This window comes from Sceloporus occidentalis, unplaced genomic scaffold (genome assembly GCF_023333645.1).
Source record: "Sceloporus occidentalis isolate IW3139 unplaced genomic scaffold, rSceOcc1.0.p SCAF_6, whole genome shotgun sequence".
In the NCBI taxonomy this organism is placed as follows: domain Eukaryota; kingdom Metazoa; phylum Chordata; class Lepidosauria; order Squamata; family Phrynosomatidae; genus Sceloporus; species Sceloporus occidentalis.
In genome coordinates this window covers 143,930,327-143,954,430 of record NW_028316986.1, presented here as the reverse complement: position 1 = coordinate 143,954,430, position 24,104 = coordinate 143,930,327, and positions in this window count along the sequence as shown.

Genomic DNA, 24,104 nt, shown 5'->3' with positions numbered 1-24,104 from the left:
ATTGCGTGATGCTACCCACTGTGTGGTGTGGCACATGGTGGCACACTGGCCTGGGTCACGGATTTAGAACATGCATAATATGGACACCATACCTTGACTCCTTCTCCAGGCTGGCCTTAATAGCCGGTCTGTACAGCCTCTAAGTTACACAACTCTCAGAATTTTTAAAGATGTCCTTGTCTCATCTGGATGAAGCCATGGCTGATACAGTGTGCCTGCATCATATGTGGGTGCGCAAAGGGCGGCATGTCCCATTGCGAGTAATGGGGGCGTGCCTATGGCACGCATGCACCACCGCGCCACCACATTCACGAGCCCCATTCAGTTAAATGGGGCTTGAGCATGCGCGGTATTTGCTTTACGTGGGGGAGTCCGGAACAGATCCCCCACATAAAGCAAGGGCGGATTGTAGCATGTCCAGGGGAGAAACCGAGGGAGAACTGTGCCCTTTAGAATATATTATCCCCACCATTCAGTTTCATATGTATCATCTTAAAGGAGAATCTGCCTCCTAGTGACTAACGATGGTACTGAAGATTTCAAACATGTAGATATATTTACATTAATCAAAACAAATGTATGTGCTTAACAAAAAGAAAACAAACAAAAAACAAAAGAAAACAGAGGCATATTCTTGGGTTCCTTCAAAAAGTATGTCATGTATTTTGCCTAGGTGTCCTGTTCTTAGAAGAACAGAAAAATTCTTTAACTTTTTACCAGTTTGGGTACTGGGACTGTAAAGAAACTCAAGGTCAGGGTTTGGTTAATGGTTGATTCCAATTAAGCCATGATATGTATGTTCCCTTTTCTAAGGGATGTTTCTTCGTGTTAGTAAGAAGATATTCCCATAATGCTTATTTGGAAGACTGGCAATTTTTTCCCAGTATGCCAAGGACCAGCACCATATTTTTTCCGCTTGGCTACACATGCTTTTGTATCTCCCGGAAACCCTGCAGGATCTAGCAGCCAATGGCTCAAGGACCAAGCATGGGTCCAAAAGCCACCACTGTTGAGTGTTGTGGTGGTGGTGGTGGTCATTGTGTGCCTTCAAGTTGTTTCTGACTTATGATGAACCTAAGGCAAACTTATCATGGGTTTTTCTTGGAAAGATTGTTCAGAGGAGATTTGCCTGAGGCTGAGAGCATGTGACTTGCCCAAGGTCACCCAGTGGGTGTCATGGCTGAGCTAGGAATGAAACCCATGCCTCCAGAGTCGTAGTCCAACACTCAAACCACTACACCAAGCTGGCTCCTATATAATTTACATTAAACTTGCTTCCACAGTCTGTTTCTAGGTACTAAAGTTAAGTTGGGCAAAAAAGAAGATTGGGACACACAGGTAGATAGCTGGATAATTTACCATGGATCAGTGAGGGTTTTTAATTCCCAGTCTGTCCTCTGTAACTGATTCCCCCCCTTTAGGAGTCCATCTGTGCCCAACCTCCAGCTACTGTTTTTGAACATAGTTTCCACTGGTGTATATTGAGGTTTAAGAACAAAACAGACCGTACAAACCAAAGTGTGCCCATACCTACAGTAGAGAACAGGTACCTATTTTAGAAATCTAAACCTTTCAATTTTACTATATTGCTTTACAACATTAAGGGTTTGAATATCTAAGGACATTTTTAAAAAATACAACTTTCTCGATGGTAAGTGGAATATAACATCCTTTGGCCTGACATAACATGGAGATGCTATAATCATCTTTGGGCACCACTATCTTTAGGAAGGATTTACCAGTTTCTTCCACTATAACCAGGTCTCTCTATATACAGTCATGGTCAAGTGGTCTATCCATCTATGCTACATTTGACCTTGAAGTCATGTTATATTATATATATATTATATGTGTTTGCATTTGTCCCAAATAACGTTCCAAAGAAAATATTTCTCATTTTTAGTGATGACACTAGATTAATTGCTATTGTGTGTACACACACACACACACCATTTTATTCATAACTTTTAAAAATTCCCATGTCTGGAGGTTTATTGTAACGAACAATCAAAGTCCATTTAAATGTTTTCCTTTTGCTCAGCTCCTTTTTTCACACTGGTCTTCATATTCAAATAATTTTCTGTGAGGGAATCCCCATTGGTTTCTTAATGTTAAAAAAAGAAAAAGGAAATAAGATTCCATCTGCTTAAGTTTAGATTATACTGTTGAAATGTTTATAGTGAACTTCTGCTCAAAACAGAAGCTGAGCCCTTCTCCAAGCAACTTTCTACATAAATCAACAAAGTAGTAAGTCTGGCTGCACAGAAATATTTTATTTACTCGGCTCGGGTTATCTCTTTCTTTTGAAAGCCACTATTTATTTGCCTTAAAGTCTTAAGTGATAGTAACTTGTTAACAACCTGGGCTTGATTTAAAACAGTGTCATCCAACGAAGAGGGGCAGACAGAAAGACAGATAATGCTCCAGTTCTGTTCTTCATATATATATATTTAACAAAAAGGGGCCTTTAATCATTTTTTGTTTAAAAAAGAATTTTCTCTACCCCTTCTCTGCCTCATCTTTATACTCTCCCTTAAAAAGATGGGGAGGAGGAGGTAAAAAAGAGAAGGAAAAAAAACCCACCCAAGACCATCTTTGCTGAAAGTTTATTCAGGTGGTATGAATCAGGGAGGGCTCACTGAAGCCAACTTTCACCTCTGCAAGAACGCTGCCACCCAACACAAGGGGGGAAAATACCTGCAAGAGGAACAGGCTTGCAGTAATCTCCTCACCCTTGGCAGAAAACAGGGGTGAGGGAGAGCTGCCCTCTCATTATAGTTTGGGTCTCAAGGTTAGAATTAGACCCTTAGGGTAAGCAGCTGTCAATTAGAGATAACTCCAAGCAATGCTTTTCTGAAATCTTGGACTTATCTCCTAGCAACTCCCCCCCTTCTCATTTTTTTCCTCCTTTTCAGGACAGCAACCACCTCCCCCTTGCTCTGCCATCGGCTCAAGAGTCATCTTTTGAAGACAGCAGAGAAAAAAATCCCTTTTCAGTTTGGGCAGATGCATAAAGATTTCTGTGTTCGCAAGCAAGTCAGAGGAGACTTGGTCTGTGACATGTTGTGAAAGGTTTTTTTGTTTGCGGTTGTTGATCACAACATTTTTGCTCGGGTCCACTGAATTTGAGGCATATGCGGTGAGCATGCATCGGATTTAATGTTGTAACAACAACAACAACATTAAATCCAATGCATGCTCACCATGGAGTAAGCCCTTTTCAATTCAGAGGAAATGAGTCAAAATGGAGAGGAAGGAGTTGCAAATACAGAACTCTGTTTTTCTTTCCAGCCACCATCCAAACTTGCTAACATGAAGATTCTAGGGTTTGTATGAACATTGTATGGGGAGAAGATTCTTCCTAGCAATGAACATTTGGCATTAGAAAACAACAACACCAAAACATTATCTAAATGGTTAGTTAGACAGTGGGCTGGGATGCTGGATGGGGGGAGAGATGCATAATGATATTAAGGTAGGAAAGGCTGTCTTGTTTGTATATCTGCCAGTGTGTCTTCCCATCCACTGCCTTTTGTATAAGAAAGAATTTGCCAACAATTGAGACTTAAGAGTGGCCATGGTTACAACAGGAACCCAGGGCTCTTTTTTTGTCTAATGTGGCAGCCCATCTCGAAAGCTGACAAGGATAAATCCAATTAAGGTGGGGGGGGGGGGGACAAGGCTACATATCATTTGTGTAAGAGCAATTTCAAATGGGGAGGGGGGATATGAATATGTAATACAAATAACACTAATACGAATAAAATAACTCTTTTCTTGTTCTTTGTGTGGGTTAGAGTTTTCCCTTTCCTTTTTTTATATATATCCACATTGTGTAGTTTCTCTCATCTCAGATTGTATGGGGAAAAGGGGGGAAGATAGAAAAGAAAGGTTTCTAGAAGGGTTTTTTTTTTTAAATGTTGTCTTTGATTCAGCTGGGGTCCATATTCACAAAAGAGTCGCGCAGAAATTTTGTACAAATCACATGCGCAGAATGCAAGCCTTCCAAGGGGGCCTAATGTAGGCACTTGTCCTGCAATCAAAGATTCAGCTCAACACGAGTCCTTTGTGCGACAACAGCATCCCCCCATCTCTCTCTCTTTCTCTCTCATACACACACACACACACACACACACACACACACACACACACGCCTGAATGCAGAGATGCTTTCTAATGAGATGCATAGAAAGCCACCCTCTCTCTTACTCGCGCCCCCATCCCTTTGGTGAAATGGGAAGGCTTCCCCCTAGCTTTTTAAAGATAAATCATCTTTTAAATTTAGTCTTTTATTTCATTCCCTCTCCCCAGCTTTCCTGGAGAAATGGTGGTAAATAAGAAGAGACAGGAATGAGGAGAAATGCTTCTGACTGTCATGGTGGACATACAGCTCCAGTCTGCACTTGATATGTATGTGCTTCAAAATGGCTGACATTTATATGCTAGTGAACGCATGGAAACGGAGATGAATGGATTTTACAACACACAGTGAGCTCCAGTGATTCTCAAGAGCTGCCAGCTACACATATCTTAAACATGCATTCCTTGCTTCTTCTTCTTTTTAAATAACAATATTCATTGTGGTAGAATTTATGAACCTCCACAAAGACTTCATCATTTATTTTTATTTTTTGCCATTTTTCTTAAGGAGACCAGTTCTGGCACTGGAAGTAAAAATATCACATCTCTGTTTTTTTTTTTTTTCTTTTGAGAGAGAGAGAGAGAGGGAGAGGATACCTGAGAGTATTGACTTCTACTGAAAGATAAAAATTAGACAGTAATTCCTACCGAGTTACAATTCTGTGCCTTTTTAAAATTGTGACTGAGATTGATGAATTTTGAAAACTGGCTTTTATTACCCAAGAACAAACATATGCGCACACCAAAGCATTTATACCATAAATAAAACAAGACAAAATGTGCACAGATTATATTGACAATGATTATACAGAAAACTGTAGTATAAAATTAAAGTTTGTAAATTTGTCATTCACATTTGATTTACAGTTTGCATGCTTCTGAAATCATATCGAGCACATCTTAATAAATAATTACTGCACTTTCAAGCAATAATCATGTGCTGTGAACTTCAATTAATTAAAAATACAGATTCTTTTTTAAAGTGACAAGAAGTGGAATGAATTTCGCTTCTTCTGCACAGCAATGCTCAATTTTTGGTAAAGAAGGAAACTGTGTCTCAGTTTAATATAAGACTCTTCTATTCAAAGTTTGGATTGGAACCAGAATCTTTTGCATTGCTTCTTTTGCAAATGTTTACCAAAAGAAGGAGACAAAGTTGCAAAACACTAATATTATTAATATTTTGTTACTTTTAAACAGAACTACTAATCTACATCTAGGAACGTTAATTTCTAAAGTAAACAGAACTTCACCGCATTTGAAAACAATAGTTTGTGTCCTCAAGTAAATATGTACACTTAATACTGGTGATATCCAACATTTTTGGATATCTTTTTCACCCAAGTTAATGAGCCATTTCTTTGAGGTGTGTGGCCAGGCACCAAACTGACTTGAAGCTGACCCTCATATTCTGAACACATGTTTACAATTACTCTTCAGTAATCTTACATATATACAGTGCATGTTCATAGGTTACACTTGTAAAGATAAATCATAGTTACAGTGAAAGGTTTTACCAATGACATCACTTATGTTTTTTGTGCTAACCCTTTACCCTCCTCTTTGGCGTACAGGGATCTTTGGACGATAGTTATTTCAGGTGTTTTAAACTGCTTACTCTCGCTGTCAGTCATTGTCTTTTTCTCCCCTCCACCATAATGGACAGAAAATCTTGTTTAAATTATTGTGAGCACAGCAAGCTTCAATAATGTGTTTATTTGTTGATGTATTTATGCATTTATTGGCAGTGGGTATGATCAGGCCTCTCATTCCAAGTTCAGTTCCTGGCATCTCCATCTAAAAAGAATTATGTGCTCAGTGAGATGTCTGCTTTCAGAGAGGAAACTCACAGATAGAATGAATGTCTTGCATGTAGAAATTCCTATTTTTGAAGCCCATTCCCAGGCACCTCCAGGTAAAATAATCAAACAATAGAATTTAGGAAAGACATGTCCCTGTATCCCTGGGGAGCAACTTGCAATCTGACTCACTGCACAATACTATGATAGACAAATCAATCTTATGTTAGTGGCTCTGTACATGTGCCACCAGTTTAAGACTGGATCCACCCCTCATGTTTTTCCCACTTCATGACTCCATTTCAGTGGTGGCCTAATTAATGTTCAGCACTTTCAAGTAGGATCTGCATGTAGGATTTTACATTTTTATTTCATTCAAGCATGCAAATACCTGTATGAAAAAAGAAATTAAAAGTTTTCTCATTGATGAGTGAGATTATACGCCATAGGCAGGCTTTTATATTCTTGATTTTACTTGGTTTTGTACAGCGCCGTGTAGATTTACGGCGCTTTATAAATAAAGTTAATAATAATAATAATAATAATAATAATTTGTTCATTGTTGGTAATTTTTCACATTTCAGGAATTTTTTGCAAACAAAATTGTATGTTCACAAAGCACTTTTTTGAGAGCCATCTTTATAGCTTTTTAAAAAGCTGTTTAGGGTGGTAATATGACAGATCTCCTCCGGCAGGCCATTCCACAATCTAGATACAATAGCTGAGAAAGTCCTCTGGGAGGTTATGGACAGCCTTGTTTTATAAGGCTGTAACAAATTCCTCCCTGAGGATCTAAGTGTGTGGGGAGGATTATATGGAAGGAGGCGGTCCCGAAGATAGGTTGGACCCAAGCTGTTTAGGGCTTTAAAGGTAATAACCACCATCTTGTACTGGGCCCAGAAACTGATGGACATCCAGTGGAGTGTTCTGTGGTCTCTTCTGGATGTACCAGAGACCAATCTGGCTGCCATATTCTGTACCAGTTGAAGTTTCCAGACCAAACATGAGGGTAGCCCCATGTAGTGTGCATTACAGAAATCAAGATGGGAGGTTACCAGCGCATGTACCACAGTTTCAAGATCCCCAGCTTCCAGGAAAAGGCACAGCTGGTGTATCAGCTGAAGCTGATAACAGGCACTCTGACCTTCTCATTTACCTGATTCGTCATCTGAAGCAATGGGTCCAGGAGCACCCCCAGACTGTGAACACAGCCCTTGGAGGAAAGTGTGACCCCATCCAGGACTGGAGGTTGTATCTCTATAACTGGGTTTGGGGCTGCTACCATGAGTATGTCTGTTTTGTCTGGAATCAGCTTCAATTTTGTCTGGAATCAGCTTCATCCAATCCATTACTGCTTTAAGATAGTCATTGACAGGAGAGACGCCATCTGAACTCAAAGCTGAAGACCGAGACATGGAGAAATATATCTGGGTATCATCAGCGTACTGATAACACCCTGCCCCATGCTGCCGGATGATCTCTCCCAGCAGCTTCACATATAGGTTGAATAGCTTCGGAGACAGGATGCCACCTTGTGGGGCACCACAATTAAGCTCTTTCCTTGCTGAGCAACTGTCCCCAAGCACCACCTTCTGGAATCTGCCCGAGAGGAAGGAACTGAACCACTGGAGCACAGTGCCTCCTATTGCTAACCTTCTCAGGCAATTCAAGAGGATGTCATGATCTATAGTGTCAAATGCCACTGAGAGGTCCAGTAGCACCAACAGGGTCACACTACCCCTGTCGACGTCCAGATGAAGGTAATCAGCTAAGGCGACCATGGCAGTCTCCACTCCAAATCCCATCCTAAAGCCAGTTTGAAATGGATCAAGATAATCGGTTTCTTCCAAGACAGCTTGGAGTTGAAGAGCAACTGTCCTCTTGATCACCTTGCTCAAAAATGGTAATAAAGAGACTGGCCTGTAGTTCTTCATATCCAGGGGGTCAAGGGAAAGTTTTTTCAGGAACAGCCTAACCACCGTTTCCTTCAAACAAGATGAAGCATGACTCTCCCTAAGGGATGCAGTGATTATGTCCCTTAAGAACATCCTCAAGGCATCACCCCCCTGGACGGCCAGCCACAAAGGGCAAGGTTCGAGAGGGCAAGTTGTTATCCTCACTCTTCCAAGAAGCTTGTCCACGTCATCAGTACTTACAGATTGAAATTGATCCAGTATAACCACATCTAGCAGGCAAGTTAAAATTTGGCTGTTCACCAAAGCCTTTGGGCCTTATTAATGCAACCCAAAGACTGTTATTTATAGTTTAATAAACAATTAAATTTTAAAATCTGTTTTTATCTCAATATATTTTTAACTTAATTTTAATATATTTTAGCTTATTTAAACTACCTTACTCTTTTTAGCCCACTTAATTTGTTTTAATACTATTGTAAGCCACCCTGAGATCTCTTGATATAGAATGGAGTACAAATATTTTAATTAATTTATTAATAGTATGTTGATTTCACTACACAGTGCAAGCCTTTGCAGACGTGAATTGATAACTCATATTTAATTATGCTTTTGTGACAGTGAACCACTAATGCAACAATGTTATATCTTGCCCTTCTGCATTAACATTAGAGACAACTCTGTATTTGCTTCTTCTCAAAGGTCAGGCACGGTACACACCGCCCAAAAAGGGCAGCCTGCCGGTGCCTGTTTTTCCTCCGCAGGGAAGCCAAAGCCGGCAAACCATGCAGCTTTCCTGTAGAGGAAAAAGAACCTGTGAAAAAGAACGGGTGCTGTTTACACTGTGGGGTATCGTAAAAAGTGCACCACTGGCTCACTGGTTACGTAAGCACCATGCGGCACCATGCAGATGTCACATGGCACTTATATAACAATGGTGGTGCCCATGTATACAGGGTGCCGCCATTGTTACGTCCTCGTCACATACTAGGGTTGAGGGGTGTGTGGACACTCTGCCCCCAGGCAACCTTAGCACATGACGAGGGCGTCACATACAGCCCATGTGTACTGGGCCTCAGTTTCATTTCTAAAATGTTACTGAATTAAAATAGTCATATTTATATTTGATCAAAGACAGGACTGAATCTTAAATCAAAATGTATTTACTGTGGTGCAAGTCCTATTGATTTATATGGAACTTTGCTTTCAGGTAGGGCTGATGTGTAATATGTCTATCACTGCTACAATACACAGTACATGAGGCTCCCTTGAAGATGTGTCAGAAACTGAAGTCACATCAGTGCCTCATTTATTGTGGAGTTGAGTCCAAGTCGAGACACTGAAGTCACTTGAGTCTGACCTGAGTCCAAGTCAATCCACTTGAGTCTACATCAGTGTGTGTGTGGTCTGAATTCCAGGTGTTGGTAATGGCATTTAAACTCCTAAAGAGCCTCGGATCTTGATATGTGAAGGTACACCTCTCCTTACATATTCCTGCTGGAGGTCTGAGGTCTGCTTGAGGGGACCTCTGTATCCCAGGGCAGATGCTGTTGGAGGATGCTTTCTTAGCTATGGCAGTGCAGTTAAGGAATATCCTCCTCTTAGAAGCCCAGTTTGCACCTACATTTCTGTCATTCCAGTGCCAAGTGAAAATATCAATGCTGGGGCCTAACTGGATTGATATAGAGCCACACATATGCATGGCTTTGAACTGTTTTAAAGTATTTTAACCTGTTTGGAGGGTTGTTTTTTCCTTCCTTCTACTTGTTAAACTGTTTAATGTGTTTCAGCTTTTAAAAATCATTTTATTGTTTGCATTGTTTTACATTGACCATGTGTGACTTTCAAATACTTTCTCGCAGCAAGAAAAAAAATGCCAATTTTACGCATTGCTTCCTTCAAGACAAAAGTTAGTGAAAAATTACATCCCAGTGCTGGGCAGTTCTTCTCACTGTGGGAGCAGATGCATCAGGGAGGCCCTGGACTCATGAAGGCCTGATCTCCTTTTTTTCCAGCCCCAGAGAACCCCAGGACATCCTCCAAGCCCCCAAACAACCTTCAAAAATTGTATTTTCCCCAAAGTCTTTTTTTTTTTTTTTTTTGGCCTCCAGATCTTCAAAACACACTACCAACTACAGTAAAATGCAGTGCTTTGGACCCCACCACCTCTCTGACCCTCACCAATTGACAACTTCAAGACAAAATAAAACCAGAAGTGATGTTATATTCTTTCCTGTTTGGTCACAGGAATGCAATAGAGCCCACTGGGTCTGCAGGGTGTGTGTAAAGAATGATTTCATCCCCAACCTCAAGCAGTTGCCAATCCCAGGCTACAGAAAACAAGGACATTTGTTCCTTGCTTTATTTATCACGTTGTTCAAAAGTGAGCACTTTCCCACCTCTGGGTTTCTTGGGAAAAGCAAACAAACAAAGCAGAGGGGAAAGCATACATGCTCGTTGGGTTGTTAGCTATTTCCATTAAAAGCAGGAGTGAATGGGTAGCATGCACCAGCACACTACTTGCGTACAACAGGCCACGAGTTCTTAAGTTTCCCTAGCTTGTTTTGTCTTCTGGCCCTACACAGATCTTGTATGCTGCAACATTTGCAAAAGGGTAACATCTGTGTAAATTAGTACCCACAAATATAATGTCAAAAGTTAATAGGTAAGAAAAAGGATTGAAAACCAGCATGGTCTTTGGAATGATCACTTTCGAGAAGAAATTGATTATCAGTGGGCCTTTCCGCACTGCACAGTTAAAGCACTATTCTACTTTAACCATCATGGTTCCATGCTACTGAATCCTGGGGTTTGCAGTTTGGTGAAGAGGCACTAAAAGGATAACTATCTGAGGTGTAATCTGCAGTGCAGAAGTAAAGTATAACACTGCTTTAACTGGCAAGGCTCAATGATGTAGAATCCTGGGATTTGTAGGTTGCTGCAGCACCAGTTCTGTCTGACAGAGAAGGCTAAGTGTCTCACAAAACTACAAATCCTAGAATTCCAAAGCACTGAGCCATGGCAGTTAAAGCAGTGTCAGATAAAACCTGAGAACTCTAAATGGCCCTCCCCAGAGTGCCAATCCCAGAATTCCATAGGCCATAACCAGAGCAGTTGAAGGGAAATAATAGCACTATAATTGCCTAGTGTGGGTGGGCCCAATATTGTATTTCTAAACATTATAATTGAAGTCAAGAGAACAAGATTTCTATTTTCTGTGGCTGTTGCCTGTCTTTCATCAACATCTAATTCTGTTCTGAAGGTCAAACTATACACATGACTTTAAATGTGTATCTGGCATAGCAGATCTAGCTATGTAAAAAGCTATAAATGGCTGATAAAGGGTGAATGAGGGTCAGGATGACAATGTAATGGTAAAGAATTAACCTACCACTGTGGCTCCACTGGAGCTATTCTGAACCCAAAGAACAAATAGTTCATTTGTGCCAATTAGTGCATTTTTTAATTGTGGGTCATGAGAAAAAGGTTAATTCAGAGAATGTAATTAGCAATGTCATGTTGCCATTTTTCCTTTTCCAAGGCCAAATGCTCTACCAAGATGGTGGCTGTTTTGAGCAGGATACCATCAACTTACCCCATTCGTGGTATCCTATCCCTTTTTTTGGGGGGGGGGGGACCTGGGAATGTGACATTATAGAAATAATTGTATGGGAAAAATTTACATAAATTGCAGCTCTAAGTTATAAAATCCATCTCTATAATGTGTATGCACTTTTAAAGAAAATAAAACCTGGGATTCATTTAAATACTTTAAACACATTAGTCATCCATACTGAAATCATTCTGTCAGAGCATATGAATAATAGAGACTGATCAGTGTGCCTGCGGTTAATACCAAAATTCACAGAAATACACCCCCCCCCCCCCGGTTTAGGGTAAAATTGAAAATTTCTTTTAGATTTTTACAGGTTCAAACATCAATGGCTTGAAAATACTCAACAGGTATATATATTCCAAAGAGCAAACCTTGATTTTGCCATTTTGCTGTGGTGTTGTATTTAATGAGACATGAGTATCCACTGATTTTGGTATCCATGAGGGATCCTGGAACCAAATCCTAGCAGATACCAAGGGCCCACTGTATTTTTTTCAAAGGAAATTTTCACTGCCATTTCCTCCAGTGTTACATTACCACTGGCTGTTTAATACGCCTCTGGTCTGACTGGTGTGTCCTGCTGTGTTTAAGCATAAGCTGGGTAGAATCTACTCAATTAGCTCTACATTTCTCTATTTGGTTTCCTGATTTGTGCCTTCCCTTTCATCTATCAGATGTTCACAAGCTTTCCATTAGATGTTTCCTGCTTCTAGTAGATGTTCACATTTTGTTTCCTCCCCCCCCCCCTTTGAGCTATGGTGGAGGCTCCAATATATCTTGTAATAGCTGGATTTGTTTGAGACCTGGGTGAGGAAGGACGTAGAGTGTTAAGGCATGCAATTGTTGCTTTCTGGGAAATGCTTTAGGAACTGGGAGGACATATTACTCCTAACACTACTGAACATATATTCAAGAATAGCTTACATGTTCATTCCAATCCAACTGGCCACGTTGAATTTCTGTTGAAATCAGTGGTATGAACTAGTGAATAATTTAACCCCCTTTAATGTCAATCAGACTTAAAGATAGTTGCCTCTCATTGAACGGAGGGCACTTTCTTTTAAGTTGTCCTGAAATGCAGCTGCTGGGTGTATACATGCATTGTCGACTTACATACGATTACAGACGTCTCATATAACTAGCATGAGCCGTTCTATGCAACAAATACTAAAACTGTGGGGCGATTTCTGTTTGACACTTTAATCAGTTCATAAATTTAGGTTGTGTCTCAGTTTAGTTAAGTGTGCAGATATTCCATTAAGCTCAATAGGCGACATACTTAATTGTTACAGGTTTTCCTTCTTAATGGTTGCAGTTTTTAGGGTTTTTTTGTTTTGTTTTGTGTTTTTTGCTAAGTTTGATTTAAACAAGGTAACCATAATATGCATGTCTTTTAGAAACCATTATGGTATTTGCTGGCTCTTGCACAGAAAGGTGACAGATTAATAAATACGTAGATAAATATAACATCTCCTTCTCTTAAGCATCCAGACATATTGCTGTTGGGTCAAATCTAATCTTCTAAAATTAGTAGAAAGCTAGTTGACTGTGAGACAACCCTTCCTAAAAGCAGTAATTCTATCTCTGTTTTTTTTTCTTTTATATTTTTCCAAAAAATAGGACATTGATGCGTCAATTTATTCATACCTATTACAATTTTGAAAAGCAAGAAATACTTCATCACACGAGGCAAATCCTCTCACTTGGTTTATAGGGGAAAAGAAACTTGATTCTTGATTTCTCCCTTTCACTTTGAATGTAGAGATGAGCTGAATGATGGTTATTTATAATGTTTTTGTTTGTTTGTTTTTATTTTTTTTTTAAAGCTGATGTCAGGAACAGGATTTGATTTTCAAATATAAGAGCTTGGGAGAAACCCAAAGAAGGATTGCTGACTCAAGAAACCTGCTGGGACTTTGTGGCCTACTGCTAGGCAACCTCCCATCCCCACCATAGCAAACATATGACCACAAAATGGATGATCTCATCTCTAAATCAGCTATTTGATATGCAGATTGCATGGCAGCAGTTTTCCTTCCACAATACAGCACTGCTCTGGCAGCAGGTGCAGCACAAAAGTGCATGGGTCTTTCAGCATATTTTAAAACTAAAATTATAGAATCATTGGTCCCAAGCAATCATTCCTTCTTGATCCTTCACAATTCTTGAAACTCCATTATTTTCATTTTTTAAAAATCAGTCTTTCGAGCAAAGAAAGCAAAGCTTATCTTAAACATCTTTATCTTGAAATGCCTCTTCTCCTTACACGTAGACTCCATCAAAATAAAAGCAGGAGATTCCAAGACGAAGAAGCTGTTCTAGTAGGAAAAGTATCGTTTTTCACCTTTAAACCAAAGTATTACCAAGGATCAGGCTGAAAAGTAGCACCTCTCTGTGTGCCAGCAAGAAGTATATGTCTCCTCATAAATAATAGTGAGTAGTTCTGGCAATTATAAATGAAGGGTACCATTTGAAAATAAGGAATGTAACAACTCATATTTCTTAAGGCAGTAACTTGTATTTCATACCCGTTTTCATGCAATGACAACACGTTGTGGTGCAGTTAGGGTACTGTATTTGATAATGTGGGCCACTCAGTTGAAGCATTTTCCAATAAAAAGGGGGAGAATAAAAAGCTACTACCCATCCCTGGTGTGACTCTTATTGTGAGTCTTGAATATCAATAAAGCACATTGTAATATAATTTATATTGTCTGTGGTTGCAGGTTAGGTCCTGAAAGTCATAAACTATATTGCAGTTTTATAGCCATGCTGCTGTTATTAACTAAATGAAAGGGACATTTGTTCTAAATCTGTAGACTGTATGATAGCTAATCTTAAATTCATCAAGAGCCATGGATGAAAAAGGTGTTGAAAATGCTGCCAGGATGCTAGACACCAAGTGCCAGATCAACAGAGCTGGGGGCAGGGGAGGGAGGGCTTGAACAGAACAAAGCTAAGGGATTGCATGGTGCATATTGATTTGAAGCTTCTGGAACATGCTTTTGTAGTGGGTAATTGATCATCTGTGTGGCTGCAAGATGTATTCAGCTGCTCATGCTTAAGAAAGGTCTAAGTCACCACAGTGTTAAAGAAAAGAAATATGAATAAATAGGTCTTTTTCAGATGTGGGTTGCATTAAAATTTAAATCTGAATAGAAATGCTGCCTCGGTGGGGGAAGATCTTTGGAGATTTATTCCTCCTGTAAAGTTATGTGCCAGAAGATAATTCCACAGATATTTCTTGGTGATCTTCAGAAGCCACTGGTTTGTAGCTGTACAATATTTGCAATTCATGCTGCTTTGATCATTTACAAGTTTTGTGCCATATAAATCCCTCTTGCTGGCCAGATGAATAGAGCACCTATATTTCTAATGCAAATCTTTGGCTGGTTGAATTCAAAAGTTGACTATAGCTTCAAATTCTCCCTTAGTGCATGGGTTCTTTGTGTTAGAGTCATTCACATGAAATAAATACAATGGCATAAATGCAATCAATGCACATTTTATTTTCTGTTATACACACACACAGAGTAATCATGCACACATTTGCATTCTCATAAATTCTTACTTACCTAACAGCATCCTAAGGTTTGCAGTACTGCCTTTATTTATGCATAGGTATTTCTAACTGATTTACATGGGATTTATGAAAGAGTAATATACATGGTATAAATCTCCTTGGTGACTTATGTGACCAGTCATCAAGGCAGAGTGTTCAAGTATCTTATAAAAACTGAGGTATTAGCAAATGGAAAGATTTAGGTTACAGATTTGCTACTGCTACTTATTTCTTGCTGCAGCTAGTATCCAATAGGGTGAACTTTCTGACAGAATACGTCCCTTTGTGGAAAGTGGGGAAAAAACCCACAAAAGCTGTTCTGTAGGGCTGCAAAGACACACACACCCCACTCCCACCATAGACCTGACTTTCAGTCAGTGGGATAGGCTGCCAGAGGATGGGAAGGGAAGAACTTTCCATCATCCTAGTGGTCAGATGCTAGTGCAATGATGGTTTTGATTATGCTAGGGGTTGGATGTAGCATGATGAGGCCTGTGATAACAATCCCACAGCATGAGTTGGAGAAGAAAACAGAATCAAGTGTGTACTGATTGCACACACTTCTCAACTGCAATCGTCATGAGGATATAAGAAGGTCTAGTAAAAAAACTGATTCATCCTTTCTTCAACTGACCCTTGGCAGCAGTCATTATTTTATATTTCAGCCAAGGGTAAGAAGGGAAGCAGAAATTACGTATGAAAGGGATCTGGAAGTCCAAGTAGATCACAAATTGAACAAGAGTCAACAGTGCGAGGTGGCAGCTAACAAGGCCAATGCGATTTTAGGCTGCATCAATAGATGTATAGTGTCTAGATCAAGGGAAGTAATAGTTCCACTCTATTCTGCTTTGGTCAGGCCCCACCTGGAATATTGTGTCCATTTCTGGGCACCACAGTTTGAAAAGGATGTTGAAAAACTGGAGCCTGGCCAAAGGAGGGAGACCAAAATGGTGAAGGTTCTGGAAACCATGCCCTATGATGAACGACATAGGGAGCTGGGGATGTTTAGCCTGGATAAGAGAAGGTTAAGAGGTGATATGATAGCCCTGTTTAAATACTTGAAGGGATGTAATATTGAGGAGGGAACAAGCTTGTTTTCTGCTGCTCCAGAGACTAGGACCTGGAATAATGGATGCAAATTCCAGGAAAAGAGATTCCACCTCAACATTAGGAGGAACTTCCTGACAGCAAGGGCTGTTCAACAGTGGAACAAACTCCCTCGGAGTGTAGTGGACTCTCCTTCCTTGGACGTCTTTAAACAGAGGCTGGATGGACATCTGTCAGGGATGCTTTGATTTAGATTTCCTGCATGGCAGGAGGTTGGACTGGATGGCCCTTGTGGTCTCTTCCAATTCTAGGATTCTATTATGATTCTATCAGCTTGGATAAGAGACCAGCTCCACTTGGCTGTTCTCTCTGACTTGTTTGCATTCCACCTGACCATTTTAAGTACTGTTATTTAAGATCTGGGGCTTGGGATTTCTTGTTTCCCTCTTCCCGCTGCATCTCCTTTCTCTTGTTTTGCCTCTTTTAGGAGCAAGACTGGGCCTGAGATGTTTTTAAATGATCTTGTGCATTCTGATTTAGGAACATCTTTGGCTGAAACACATGGTAAAAATGTTTATGATAAATATTCCAGAACTGGAGAGTGGAGAGATGCTTCAGGATATTTAATGCCATATTAGAAGTAAAGGTTGAGCTATAAATAGTAATTATCTAGAATCAAACTTGAAATCATGCTGTGGCTGCCATGAGGTTGCAAGAAGTATGGGGAAGTACCTTTACCTCTTTGGCCATCCATGCTGATTGCTAGCCAGTATTGACAAGAGCTATTCCTGAGTGCACAGCAGGTACATTGACTTCATTGGCACTTCTTTGCGTTAATCACCTGGGAGATTTTTATTTTGAAACACTGTGTTATTGTGGTTAGCTGCAAGAGCCACTGTGGTCCAGAACAGTGCTTCTCAATCTTTGCTGCACCAGACAGTTTTGACTTTAACTCCCAGCCAGCATGGCCAATGATTAGGAATTCTGGAAGCTGAAGTCCCAGGTAATGGGAGGACAGGTGTACAGCCAGTCAGGAGGTATATTTTTATCTACCAGCCTTATTGGCAAAAAGATGGCTATGAAATTACAGTTGCCCCCCCCCCCCCCCATTTGCGGTTTTGACTTTTGTAAGTCTGATTATTTGCACTTTTGATTAATATGTTCACTCTAGTAATCTCTAAGTCCTCATAGAGTTGAGCTGGAGAACCTAGATATTCCTAGAGAAAACACTTCTCTAGGCATTTGTAGGTCCTCCAGCATGATTCTATGATCAACTACTTGCAGATATTGACCATAGAGTTGCATTGGAGGACCTGAAGATTCCTAGAGAGGTGTTCTCTTAGGTAAAAATAATAGTTTTTTAAAATTATTTACAGTTTTTCCACATTCACGAGGGTCCTTCACCCCAAACCCCAGTGAATGTGAAGGGACCACTGTAGATAATCTTCTAGAGCCCTCAGATCTTCAGGAAAGGGCTTTCTCTTGATCCCACTGTCATGGCCAGCCAAGATCAGCTCTCGGAGGATGAGGAGGAGGATGAATCTCCTCCAGAGAAAGGGCTGATTGAGGCAACACCAGGTGCTGTTCCTGCCCTGCCAGGTCCCAGCTGTGAGCCTCCAGCTCCAGAGGAGGAGGTTCAACCAGGTCCTAGTCCTGGTACCACAGCCTAGTGGGGACTCTGGGGACGAAGCTTGCATGCAGGTGCCTTCTTTCAAAGAGAGAAGAGCCGAGAGTGCTTGCAGGCGCAGATCACAGAGAATTGCCGAGAGGCAATTAGCCAACCAGCCTCAGGTGGCACAAGGGAGAGTTTCCCTTACTTAAGTGGGAGAGAGACTAATGCTGGTTGCTAGAGTTTATTGCATGATCTCTCGGCGTGATTGCTGCTAGCACTAGCTCCTAGTATCTGGATTCTTTGTTACCTTGACCTCGGACTGGATTTCGTTATCTCTTGGCTGTTTTGACCTTGGACTATTTGACCAACGTTGTTTCTCGGTATCCTGACTTCGGCTTGACTCTCGGAACGTTTGGACTTCTGGAATTCTGAACTTGGCTTGTTTTCTCGGACTGCTCTCAGACTGATTCCTTGCAAGGTCTGCTTTACTTTCACTTCCACCTGCTAAGGCTCTGTTATCAGCTACTGTCAAGTGTCTGCTGGCAGCATTCCCGGACACCCACCAAGATCAAAGGCTCACTTGGTGAGGACAAGAGAGAGAGCGATCTCAGTGTCTGTCCCACCCTCTGGAACTCCCTGCCTCTGGAGGCTAGGCTGGCTTCCTCCCTGCTGGCCTTTTGCCAGCTGGTAAAAATGTTTTTATGCAGGCAGGCATTTGGTATACAGCGCACCCGTGTTATACGCAGGAGCGCTATAAGTGGCTTTGAGCACACGGCTCAAGCTGTGGGGAGTGCGTGGGGCACAAGGGGCAGCGCGTCCCATTCAGATGAATGGGGCATGCTGCTGTGCCGCCACGCGCACGAGCCCCGTTCAAATGAATGGGGCTGAGCATAGGTGGAATTCGCCTTACACAGAGGGGTCCAGAACGGATCCCCCACGTAAGGCAAGGGCCCACTGTATAATACAAAGCAGGGTGGTTTTTATACAGCAGGTTGGGTTTTAGTTATGTCTTTAACTTTGTATATTTTTATATGATTTTATATTGTGTGTAGATGTTTTTAATTATTTGGAATTTTATTGAGATTTTAATTGTCTTGTCTGTGAGCTGCCTTGGGTCCTTCCAGGGAGAAAAGTGGCATATAAAAGAGGTAGCTAAATAAATAAATAAATAAATAAATGAATAAATCTTGGATGAGAGGGAAAAAATAATGAGATGAAATGAAGAGCAAGTCTAGGGCCCTCTACAGACCAGCAAGTGTGGGGGCCTGGTGACCACATGGCAGCTGCCCTGAATCTGCCCCCATGCCACCCCAACACCACCTGCCTGACCAAATGGTGGGCAGTGTCATGCTGTATCCTTGGCGCAGCATTTACATGCGCTGTGCCAAAAAAGCAGCAAAAAGCCACCACCGCCGGGGCTAGGTCACCCTTTCCGTAGCGCAAAAAGAAGACGCTTTTGGCAGCTTCTTTTTGCACCGCAGAAAGGCCACATTGGGGCTGTGGCATGTAGTTGCTGCGGCCCCAATCTGGCAAGGAAAGGGGCAGTCCAAAGGGGCAGTCTGTTGAGCCCCTATGTTAGTAATGAAACACAGGTTTTAGATTAAGCTAAAGTATGGGCTGTGGGCTGCATGTGCCTTTCCCAGCTCTTAAGTCTCTTGGTAGCCCTGAGGGCACCTGCTGACACTACTTCTGTAAAAAAAAAGGGGGGACATGGTGCTTCCATCCCCACCCTAAACCTTTAAAGTGAAAGAAAGGGAAAAAAGAAACCAGAAGTGGACTTCTGGGCCCTTCTAGCTTAGTTTTTGTAAATTTTATTAATTTCTTTGCCATGAATGGCTCACATTGGGTCCTAGAGAGCAAAAATCTTGTCCCTGTATCTTCCGGCATCATCCATCTCTGGGTAATGCTCAGATTCAAATCCCAATATTTGCAAGTGAAATAGATCCTTCTATTCTCTCATAACATGCTTGGGAAAACTTCTACCTGAGACCTTGGAGGGTTGTTTCCAGCCAAAATAATCAGTATTGAATTTGATGGCCCAATGCTCCTCAGTATGGCAGTTTCATATGTTAATAGACACATAAATGCAATGAATAGCATGAGCTCTTGTAGGCAATGTATCAGAATGAAAGTGAAAAGTGTCCAATAAATATGTACAAGACACAGCAGTGGAAGTATTGTGAGAATGCAGAAGCAATGGAAAATGGAGGCGGATGCTAACCAGAGGACCGAACAATGGAAATGATATCACACCACAATGTTATTTGTCTGTGAGGTAGAAACTTCCTTGAGTGACTCTCATACTAGAGTTGGCCCTCTGTTTTCATGGGGGATCTGTTCTGCCCCCCCCCCATGCGAAAACAGAGGCTCGTGCATATTCAAGCTTGATAGGCTTGAATGGAGCGTACCCCTATGTGGGCGGCCCGGGGACGCGCACCATTGGAAATAGCAGAGGTCACCCCTCCGCAGATTTTCGAGGGAGTGGATCCCAGATCTGTGAGTTAGGAGGGTGACATTACTGGAGCTGCCTAGAAAGAGAAGCAGATTAATTAAAAAATGTCTACATGTGAATTTTCTTGTCCTTGAGGGGAAAAAAATGTCTGGGCACATTGCCCTATCTTTATTTCTTCAGCTCTGGATTTTTTTAACAAAATTGTTTGTAGCCAGATATTGTTTTTGTGTGTGTTAGGGGCAATTAGGTGCAATCCTGTTAGAGAGTTATGAATGTATAAGCATAGTTATGTGATTACGCAATCCCCACTTACTGGGCAGCAATAATTGTGATAAATTGTGTGTGTGTGTGTGGGGGGGGAGTTCCCCTGTTGATTGGGAGGAAGCTGATGTCCTACCACCTTCTGTGAACAATGTCTGGTACATCAGACAGAAGCAGGAGCCCTGTCACAATTCCCCCCCTGTGCTGGAAATTGCTGTGCAATTGCAGGTGGGACTGTCAACTAGCTCCTTCCTGAACAACAGCCAAAAAAAAAAAAAAAAAAAAAAATGTTTTTTGTGCTAATGCTTTTTGTACTAAGAAATTGTGAAATGTAAAAACAACCCCAGAAATCCAAAAATAAAGCAGTTGTGTAACCTTATACAGCAGGGAAAAAAAGCATTGCAAATGTTTTGTTAATGCATGTGAGAGTGAAATAAGTGAAGTTTTACATGCTTGGTGAGTAGGTAGAAATGTATTATAAAATGTAAAGCAGAGACAGCAAGCTTTCACATAGAAAAAAGACAAAAAAAGTACTGGCTGGCTCATTTTACCTGCATATTATTCATCATCCAGTGACCACAATTTCAAGTATGCCAGTGGACTTGCTTATGGCCTGATATAACTGCCTAATCACATAAAACCTAATGCTCTTCAGTAGAGTTAGTCCATAACTGTTGTGTGCATGCATTGTGTGCCTTCAAGATGTTTCTGACTTATGGCGACCTTAAGATGGGGTTTTCTTGGCAGGATTTGTTCAGAGGAGGTTTGCCATTGCCTTCTCCTGAGGCTGAGAGAGTGTGACTTGCTCAAGGTCACCCAGTGGGTTTCATGGCTGAGCTGGGAAGCAAACCCTGGTCTCCAGAGCTGTAGTCCAGCACTCAAACTACATTGACTCCCATAACTTTTATCTGACACTAATCTAGTAATGAACATTACACAGAGTGCATTTCCTGTGACCTCTTGTTTCTTTCGCCCCATCTAAAGGAGACTTAAATAAAAAATTAAATATTTGGCGCATATACCCCTGAACACTGAGAATTCTTTCTCCCCTTCCATTCTCTTGGGTGGGTTTTAATTCCAAAAGAGAGAGGGTGTTCAGGCAAGTTTGGAAATTATTATCTGGATCACAAGAGTGTATAGAAGACTTTCTAAACCTGTTCAGTGGTATATGCTTGGAATGTGTGATTTGCCCTTTCCCCCTTTTGACATCACAATGCACAAACACACTCACACATGTATGCAGAGAGAGAGAGAGGGAGAGAGAGAGAGAGAGAGATCAGCCTAAACAAAATCTACTGCTGTCCATAAACTAAGGGGGCCTGGAAGGGGCAGAATCTTCTGCCTTCAGACTGCTGTAATGTGGTGGGGGAGAGGGTGGTGTTGGTGGAATTGAATGAGGGAGATTATTGTTCATGTCTCCTTCAAACAAACAGCAGAGCCCTCCACCGCCTTAAAACAGCAAGAAAAGAGAATCTTGGCATGGAAAATATGATCACAGACCATACCATAGTAGAGGTTCTCGTCTTCCATTGCCGGAAGCATCTTAATGCTAAAGAAACAAACGGTGGAGAGTGACCTCTTGCAAGAATTTGATCTAGCAGGCTGTGCTGCTGCTCTGACAGTTAACTCCTTCACTCCCTGAGTCTGGGCTGCAGTAGCCAAAATGGAATGGCTTTGCAGAGTCATGCACTGAGGAAGAGCAGAATTCCATTATCCTGAGCGAAAAGAGTTAAAGCTTGGCGCTCATCTATATTATTTCAAAGAGGCTTCCAGTTTCTCAGACTGCTGCAAGTGCTATTAACAAATCTAACAATGAAATGTCAGTGATGCCCACTGCAAACTAAAATGTGCAGTGTGGGAGATAATAGCGCTAGAATGGGAAGAACATCTCTCTCTTTGTGTGTGTTTCCTCTCCTGGGCAACTGGATATTTGAGCCCTGAAGCAAAGTTTGTTTGAATCAAACTCATGTCAGCATCAGCACATTTGACTGAGTTAGTCACTACCTCACATATAAAAGGCATCATCCTAGGTGGTGTCTGCATAAGCCAGAATACTCTGGGAGCATTCCAGAGTATCCTGGCACCGGAGCTGCCCTGACCTCCCCTGGTTACCTGAGACCCTCTGTTCAAACTGTTCACATGCATGTTATTGATGTGGGTCACTTTGCTTTGAGGTCAGAATGAAGCACCCAGCCTCATTCTGGGTGGGTGCCTCATTCTGACCACAGAGTGAGTGATATGTGGCAGCAGTGGCCATGCCAGATGGCAGAGCAGAATGTGTTTTTAAAAAAACAAAACACCTAGCATTGGAACAGAGGGCATCAGATCATCCAAGAAGATCCTAGATAATTAATGACTTTTTAACTCTGTTTTAAGAGAGGTATACCCAGGGCTTGGGGCTAAATAGGTGGGATGTTCACACCAGACTTATAGAGTGAGCCCTCTGTTGTACATACTCCCCACCACATGGACAGGAGGAGGCCATTTTATTTATTTAATAACGATTTGATCAGTTATTTAAAAAGGGCCCTTTTCCTAACAATTACAATAACGCTTCCATGACGAAAATGGAAGCGTTCCACTTTAATAGCGCCAGGTGCAATCCCACCAGGGGACTCTTGTCACAGATTGGTGACGTTGGGGCGATGGGAGCATAGCGGAAGTCCAGGTGTGTGATAAACTTCATTGTGGTCAGGATTGAAGAATTTTTCAGTTACACAGTATACTTGAAGTTCAAACAATGAACCTGTTACAAAAGCCTACATCCCTTTGTCAACAAGTCAAAGCAAATAAAAGCATACTGACTTTCTAGCTCTTACCCTTCCTTCTTTCCCTCCATGCCATATTCCATCTTTCCCACAGGAATGACTTCAGTGATTTACAACACATAGGCATGCCCACCTCCGCCTCCCCAGGGCACCCTGATGCCACGGGCCACTCCAGATAGCACGTGGCACCAAGGTGCACCTCCAGCGCTGCGTTCAGATGACACAGCACCAAAGGGGCACAATACAGCGACGCCGCAGTGGCTATGGGGCCCTTTTGAGGGTGCAAAAAGGAGTCGGTTTTTGCGACTCCTTTTTGCGCTCTCAAAATGATGGATCGGGGCCACAGCATGAGGTTACTGCAGCCCTGATCCGGCTAGGAAAGGGGTGGCTGGAGGCCATCCTTAGGGGCAGTCTGTCAAGCCCCATACCTCCTCCCCACACATCTGCTCATTATCCCAGGCCACTACTGATACCCAATATTTTCTTTTCGCAGCATTGCCAATATGCTAACACAACTTATCCTCCAATATGAACACACATATACTCCAAACACAACATGGGCAGGACCATATCTGACCATGTTAATGACAGGAACATGTCAACTGAAAGGAATTGGGAAGTACTGTACAACCCAGCACTTCCTGATCTCTACCCAACTTAAAACTGCTTTGATTGTTGTTGTTGCTGCTGACATTTTTGCTACTATCACAACTGCAAAAGCCTTGCGGAATGCCTTCAAGTCTTTTCAGATCCATGGGGACCCTAAGGTGAACCCATCATGGGGTTTTCTTGGCAAGATTTTTTCAAGTGGGGTTGCCTTTGCCTTCTCCTGAGACTTGGAGAGTGGGACTTGCCCAAGGTCACCCAATGGGTTTCCATAGCTGAGTGAAGATTTGAGTCTTGGTCTCCAGAGTCAGACAGGCTGTGCAGACTG